Source organism: Dama dama, chromosome 15 (genome assembly GCF_033118175.1).
Source record: "Dama dama isolate Ldn47 chromosome 15, ASM3311817v1, whole genome shotgun sequence".
NCBI classification, from domain to species: domain Eukaryota; kingdom Metazoa; phylum Chordata; class Mammalia; order Artiodactyla; family Cervidae; genus Dama; species Dama dama.
The window spans coordinates 47,724,168-47,732,284 of NC_083695.1; the positions used below are offsets into that span (position 1 = coordinate 47,724,168).

Consider the following 8,117-nt stretch of genomic DNA (forward strand, 5'->3'; position numbering starts at 1 on the left):
TCCTGACTTGTAACGTCATGAGATGTAACAAATTGGTTGTTATCTTAACTGCAAGTTTTGGGGACATTTGTTGCAGAACAGTGGATCTCTTGGGCTTATGGCTTCCTTCTTCAGTACCCCTAAGGACTCACCACCATGAGGAATCTTAAGTCAGGGCAAGGAACCCAGTAAAAGATAGTGGTATGCTCACATCTTCCCCCAGGGGGCGCCAGCAAAGTTTGACGATCTCATCTTTCTGCTGCTCAGGGACTGCTGATTTTTTTAAAAAAAGGGAGCCTTCTAGCCCATTCTTATTTCACATTTAGTGAGCCCTCTTTGCAGGGAAGAAGATTGTTTGTCTTCAGGGCCTTTTGCCTCCCGTCCCCCACCCGCAGGTGGTTTAGAAACATTTGAAAACTTCTGGCTCCTATCAAGTGACCCTATGAGAGCCTTTCCCTACCCACACTATTTTGTGTGGAACATTCTCTAATCTAGTCTTCTCCAGTTCAGCCCCATCCACCTTTGATGGTTCTCAGACTTCTTACATTTGGTTCTCAGACTTCTTATGTCAGGGGGTGTAGCTCAGTGGCAGAGCACATGCTTAGCATGCATGAGGCCCCAGGTTCAATCTCTGGCATCTCCACTTGGGAAACTCTCTTTATGGGCTTCCCTAATAGCTCAGTTGGTAAAGAATCAGCCTGCAATGCAGGAGACCCCAGTTCAAATCCTGGGTCCGAAAGATCTGCTGGAGAAGGGTTAGGCTGTCTACCCCAGTATTCTTCGCCTTCCCTTGTGGCTCAGCTGGTAAAGAATCTGCCTGCAACGTGGGAGACCTGGGTTTGATCCCTGGGTTGGGAAGATCCCCTGGAGAAGGTAAAGGTTATCCACTCCAGTATTTTGGCCTGGAGAATTCCATGGACTATATAGTCCATGGGGTCTCAAAGAGTTGGACACGACTGAGCAACTTTCACTTCAATTCACTCTTACTCTCAGGATTACTTTATATGCTTAAAAATTCTTGAGGAGCCAAAGAATTTTTATTTATGTGGGTTACATTGATCAACATTTACCATATTAGCAGCTGAAACTGAAAATTTTGAAAATATTTATTCATTTTAAATAAAAATCTTCATTACTTTGTTAACATTAATAAATAATAGATATTTATGAAAAAAAATGTGGTTTGGAAAACATGGTTAGAAGACTGTTTTAGACGTTGTTTTATATTTATAAACTGGTTAGGAAGATGGCTGGATTTTCATATCTGCATTGGGTTTCTTGTAGCATCATCTCTTCTTGTGGAGACTGAAAAACTCTATTGTACACTCCTGAAAGGATGAAAGTGAAAAAGGGAAAAGAAGTGAGCCCTCTAAATGAGACTGTGACTAGCCCATCCTTGGGCTACTGCAGAAAATCCCCGCCTCTGGAGCCCAGAAAGTTTTCTCTCCAAGTAAGCCTGAGGGCATCTCCACCCATAGCCCTCGTGATCTGTAGGACAAGAAGCCATCGGTCCTCAGGGCTTGGCCATGTCTGCAACCCCTCGTCTGCTCCCTCTGGCTTCACCAGATCATGGTGAGTGTGCTGTGGCCTTTCAAGAAGTCAGCTGTGTTCTCACTCAGTCACCCTGCTACCTGAAGGACCAGACTTGGGGAAGGAGGACAAAGGGCTTGAGGACCCCCAGTAACAGAGATCACCCAGGAGACTTAAGAACTGATGTGGAGGAAGGCAAAATTAATCACAGCTCCCAATGAACCGCCTGTGATGGCCAGTTCTGCTTTGCTCAGACAGGCTTTTGGATCTTACTTTACAAGATTCTGTGGTCTGAAATATGCCATAAATCTCTGCAAGCCTTTCGGATTGCTGCTCTGTGTTTCATTCACACATCCTGACAGTTCCTGTTCAAGTGAAAAACTCTGTGCTGAGGCTGGCCGCAGCCTAGCTGGTCCCTCCTGAGCTCGGAGGGATATATCTCTCAGAAGGCTGGCAGGATGGTGCCCCTTCCCCGAGCTTTGAGCTAGGTGCGCGGGGTGAGGGCCTAGGAGGATCAAAAGTCTGGGAATGTTTAATGGCACCAATGCTTTCCCAAAGCATGAGAAGAGAAGCATGTTCCAGGTTTTCCCCTCCCATCTTTAAGATAAACACTGGTTGCCATGAGGAAGGTAAAGCTAATCTATATTTTCTTGGCTCTCAGGCAAAGTCTGGTATTAATACAAGCAGGCCTAAGGCAAAATGCCTAACTTGAGACATCATTAGACTGCTCCTTGGAACTGGCATCACTCTGAGGCCCAAGATGCAGGTGTGGGGAGTGTGCTGTGGTGTGGGGCGGGGGGAGTGCCATGGCTGGGGCTTCTACCATGTGCTGCCCTCCTAGGGGACACACCTACCCCCTGCCCCAGTTCATCTTATCTTGCTGGTCATCCTTCTGAAATCTCTGAGGCAGAACACATGGGCACATGGTCGGAGGGTGAGCAGATCTTTCCTGTTCCCCTACACCTGAACATGCTGGATTTGGGAGATGCACCCAGTGAAAGAGAACTAGATGCAAGCAGACAGGCTGGAGGTGTTGGGGAGCACGCCACCCCATGTTTCTAGAACCCCACAGCATCTGGAAGTTCTCCTGGGCTGACAGGACATTTATCTCCTGGCCGCCTCTCCTGATGACCAGTACAGGCCACATGGAACCCCTGGTGGGCTTTCAAATAAAACATATTCTGACTTTCTTTTCATGTTTTCTCCCAACCTCCACTCTCAGCTAGAAATCATAAACACAGTGATGCAAAGGGTAATTTCTGCCAGCATAGAAATGACCGATGCTCCCTCTTAGGTAATCTTCAATAATATGAAATGATACTCAGAGATTTAGTCTATCTTTATCAAATAAATCTATTTCAAACGGTGGAACAGCAGATGCTGTGGCAGGTCTATGATGATATGTTGAAGCTGCAAATTGTTTGAACAGGCAGCTCTCTGTTCTGAGAATTCACCTGCTTTGCCCTCCCTTCCTCCCACAGACTCACACATTCTCTCTATGTCTTTATTTTTTGGAAGCCAAAGTCCTCCAGTTAGACTGGATCATGCCTTCTCCCAGGAAGATATATACTTCACAGCTGCTCCTATTTTTTTTTTTTTTTTAATTTTAGTGCCTGATGTCTCCTCTCAGTTAATAGCACACTGTCCAAAGCACTCAGCCTGGATTCAAGTTCCTAGCTGTGTGACTTGGGACATCCTGTGAGACCTCTCTGTTCCTTCAAGAGGAAGAGTAGAATGAATCTGATCATAGGCACCCGCCTCCTAGGCTTGTTTTGAGTGTGAGATGAGATAATATTCATGAAGCATGTCCGCATGCCTGTGACACGGGGGAGCACACACCTAATGTCTGCTGTTCCTGATCTGTGAGGTGCAGCACGTGGGTTAGATTGTCTTGTAGACATATACTCATCTGGAGTCACAGTTGCAGGCTTAGAAAGACCCAGATGATCATTCAAGGATGCCTCCTTGTGCTGGAGCAGTGTTTCCCAAACTGTGGGCTAGAACACTGAAAGTGTTCAGTCTCTGTTATATTGTACAAGAGTGGACACCCATGCCTTTAAAAATGTTATGTTGTCTAATCGATCTGTGATGTAGTGCATTCTTAGCTCCTTCCTGGGAAAGTCTGCAGTAAAGATACAGCTAAACTTGTTTCAAGCTAGTGTTTCTAAACTTGAAATTTCTATAGAACTTTTTCTGGGAAGCAACCAGTCCAATAGAACAGGAGTTTTATTGAAATCAGAGACTGAGAAATATCATGTCATGATTTTCTTTCACATGACTATCTTTACACGTGAATACTTCCAGAGCCAGGGGACCCACCACTGGGTGAGGCTGGTGGTAGTACCCACTTCCAAGTTGAGTGGTATTGGTGGAGCCCCCACTCAGCGATCTTAAATCCATGCAACTGATCCTGTTGAAGATGCTCCCTCTCTCATCCACCTTCATGTAGCCATCAAGACCCCTCTTACCTTAACCAAAATAAAATAAAGATGATAAATGGACTCTCATCATCTGTCTCATGGATATCTAGTGGTGGTGGTGGTGGTGGTGGGATGTTGTTGTTTAGTTGATACAGTTTTTCAGCTCGTCACTCAGAGCTCATTTGACATGATTTCAGTCCCTTCTGCCATTCTGGTTACTCTTGCTCTAAGTTCCAATTTATCTATTTCTTCCTCAAGTGTGAGATTTGAATAATTACTTTCTCTGTTCGGATGCCATCATTTTGTTAATCCAATTTTAAGGTCACAGATGCATTTAAAACACCAGCGCCACAGCTGTTACAATACATAACATTTCAAGTTGAGCCCTCTATAGCCGTATAAAACCCCAAGTCACGGAGAAAGCTGCTAGGCTGGCTCTTCTCCAATCCTTCCCTTTTGTGGATGTTGGTTACTGTTAGTCACTCAGTCATGTCCAACTCTTCGTGACTCTGTGGACTGTAGCCCACCAAGCTCCTCTGTCCATGGACTTCTGTAGGCAAGAATACTGGAGTGGGTTGCCATTTCCTTCTCCAGGGCATCTTCTAACCCAGGGATCGAACCTGGGTCTCCTGCACTGTAGGCAGACTCTTTACCATCTGAAACACTAGGGAAGCCTTTGGGGACATTGTAAATCCATGTTCTTGGGTCAAATTCCACTTCCTTCTCTGATGTATAATGGCACTCATTGACCAAAACAGAAAAATAAATACAAAGAATTATATAAATTTGCTCTTATTTGTGTAAAAAAATAATATAGATTTAAATATACACACATATACATATGCCTTTACACCTTTGCATTTGCATAGAGATAAAATTTTATGGAAGAGTATACAAGAAGCCATTAATAATTGCTGTTTCAAGACAGCTATGATTAGAGTATCTGGAATGAGATATTGTATAAGTTTAAAATTGTTTAAATGTTACCATGAACATAAATTTCTTCTTTGGCAAGAAGACAACTAGATAAAAACATTCCTATATTTTTTTGTTGGAGGCAACTCATTAATATCCTTTATAAACTTTGTGTCTTTCTCCTACACAAATTTGATGAGCTTGCCTGCTCAATCTTCATCCAACATTTTTTATGTTAGAAATAAACATTTCTAACATTCTAACATCTTCATCTAACATTTTTAATGTTAGAAATAAAAGGCAAATTATATAGCCAAGGGTACATGCCAGAGACCCTCCAACAATGATAACATCCCACACCCCTTACCTAAGAGTAATCGTCTAGTTTGGTGTTTAATAACCCTTTTATCCCAACTACATGTCTGTATCTTTCTTTTAATAAAGACGTTCCCTCTCTTCAAAAGTGAAATATTGAAGCAAGATTTCAGGATGGGAAGGGGAGGGTGAATGTCACAAAAAAGCAGATGGCCAGCAGAGGCCATAAGTGCGTGCTGCATGGTGGCATGCTTCCTCAGTATGTGCAGTGCAACCACACACCAAATCTCACAGAGATTGTGGTCCACTGCACAGACTAGCTCGTTTTCTGATTCTCATTTCACTCAGGAACGATTCAGTCCAGAATTCTTAAAGAATGACTCCAACCAGAGGTCATTTTGTCTACCAGAGCTCCCCTTTTACTCATCCGGATAGAGCAGATGGAAGCTGTAGTCACAAGGGTGGTGTCTGTAGGGAGCGGTCCCTGTGGTGTTTTGCATGGAGCCTATTGTCAAGATACTCATGTGTACCTTTGAGGAGTAGAGCAGGTGGCAGAGCAAACCCAGCACCGAGCAGGACTTAGGACGCAGAGCTTTCCTTCCTGGACTTATCAACATGCTTTGGACCTCCCACACCTCCCCAAGCTCTCTAACATATTCATCTTCCTATTCTCAGCAAGTGGCTCTGAGCCTAGTGGCTACATGGCCATGAGCACTGATGGAATCAGTGTGTGTTCTTTTCTGTGGAACACTCTATATGCTTTCCACCTTGGAAATGGTCCATAATTGACTCCCAAATCCAGCCCCATTGGGCTCATCCATTCCACAGCTTCAATGTAATAATCTCCAAGGGACCCCCCCAGAGACAGGCTTGCTATGCATTCACTCCTAATTACCCTCAGCATCACAGGACATACAATCCAGGGTAACATGAAATCCTGCCCTGGAAACACTCATCGCTTGAGCAAAATTTATACCAAAATATTGTTCCAATGTAGTGTTATTTGAACATAGAAGGCGACTTGCTAGAATTTAGTGAGAGAAAAGCTATATATAACTCGTTTGAATGGAGTTAACCTCTGTATGGACTTCCTTTGGGATCCGCTGCATTTATCACACACCAGGACTATTAATGCCATGGTGGATTGTTATAATATAACACACACGTGCTGTCATCATCTCAAAATAACAGAAAATCAAGACATTAACTTGGGCTGGTGTGGACCCCTCATTTTGACAGTTCCAGCTCAGTGCCCTCTGAATTTGCAGTGCAAATCCGCAGATTATTTCTAGACTTTGATTCACATTTGCAGCTACATGAAGCCAAATATCCATGAGAAAACTGAAAAGCTCCATTACAACTCTTGCTTTTAAAATATCCAGATGTCTGACTTTGTCTAGCAAAAGCATCTGGAATTTGTACTGCATGGTTTCTCAAAGTGTAACCCATGTTTGGAAGCCTGTAGACCTATGTAGGACCTCTGGTCATTCAACCTCAGACCGACAGCATAAACTTGAAAATGACCAGCAAACAACCCCAAGGCATGTGGAGCTGCTCCTCTCTTTCCTAGGCCTCTTGGAGCAGTTGTCATGAACCCAAAGACAACGGGTTACAGCTGTCTGGAGGGATGGACTGTAGCAGCCTCAGGGACATGGGGAGATTTCAGTGAAATTTCAGTGGTCACAGTGAGATTTCAGCAGCATGTGTTTGACTAGTTTCGAACTCTGTGTGGCAAACACTTTTTCTGAGATGATCTTTAATGCTAACACTGTGTCCTACAAAGAGAAGGATATGGGGGAAAATTCCAGGAAGGCATAGCTGGCCAGTGGATCAAACACCAGCCTTATCAAGAGGAAGTGCTGCTTTCAGCTTCTGTTTCTATGATGTGACTTCCATACCCAACAGTCCCCAGGGAGTCCCTTTCCATATTATCCATCTAACGTCTCAGACCTACCATTGCTCTGTGATGAGTCTCCACTTCATGCCTGTCCATCTCCTTACCACCATCCCCACTAAGCTCTCACCTACTTGTTGTCTATGCCCTCTTGCCTATTATTTTCTCCACTCTGAATCTTCATTTCAGTTCAGTTCAGTTGCTCAGTTGTGTTCAACTCTTTGCAACCCCATGAATCGCAGCACGCCAGGCCTCCCTGTCCATCACCAACTCCCGGAGTTTACTCAAACTCATGCCCATCGAGTCGGTGATGCCATCCAGCCATCTCATCCTCTGTCATTCCCTTCTCCTCCTGCCCCCAATCCCTCCCAGCATCAGGGTCTTTTCCAAGGAGTCAACTCTTCTCATGAGGTGGCCATAGTATTGGAGTTTCAGCTTCAGCATCAGTCCTTCCAATGAACACCCAGGACTTACCTCCTTCAGGATGGACTGGTTGGATCTCCTTGCAATCCAAGGGACTCTCAAGAGTCTTCTCCAACACCACAGTTCAAAAGCATCAATTCTTCGGTGCTCAGCTTTCTTCACAGTCCAACTCTCACATCCATACATGACCCATCTGTAAAGTGGGGAGACATTTTCGTCAGAGTTTTAAAGAATTCAATATGATCATGATCATATGGGCATCGTTTATGGATTAGTACAGGACAATGGCTTGGAAGTCAGACTGAATCTCTACCTGGATAACCTTGAGTAAGTTAGGAGCCTACCACATAGAATAGTTAAATTTAACGAGTTAGCCACATAAAGCACCTTGAGCAATGCTTGGCACCTAGAAGATGCTTGATAAATTTTAGCCATTTGGATTATTGTCCTCTCTGAGGACCCGCTCTCTCCTTTGGCACAGTCCCCTCATGAGCAATGTTAGACTTGAATACTGAGTGCTCCTAAGATGATACCCTTTCGCTGTGTCTTTTTTCTAGGGCATCTGTTTTCCACTTTGGAAAAAATTCATCCCTTACCTTGCCAGTAGGAGCCTGAATATATTTGAAGGACTAATTGTTTAG

At 44.1% G+C, this 8,117-nt stretch overlaps 1 non-coding gene across 1 annotated transcript; it reads left to right on the forward strand.

Moving 5' to 3' along the window:
• Positions 1 to 550: 550 nt before the first annotated feature.
• TRNAA-AGC (transfer RNA alanine (anticodon AGC)) lies at positions 551 to 622 on the forward strand. Its single transcript has one exon. It is a non-coding gene; the product is annotated as a tRNA-Ala (tRNA).
• The last annotated feature ends 7,495 nt before the right edge of the window (positions 623 to 8,117 follow it).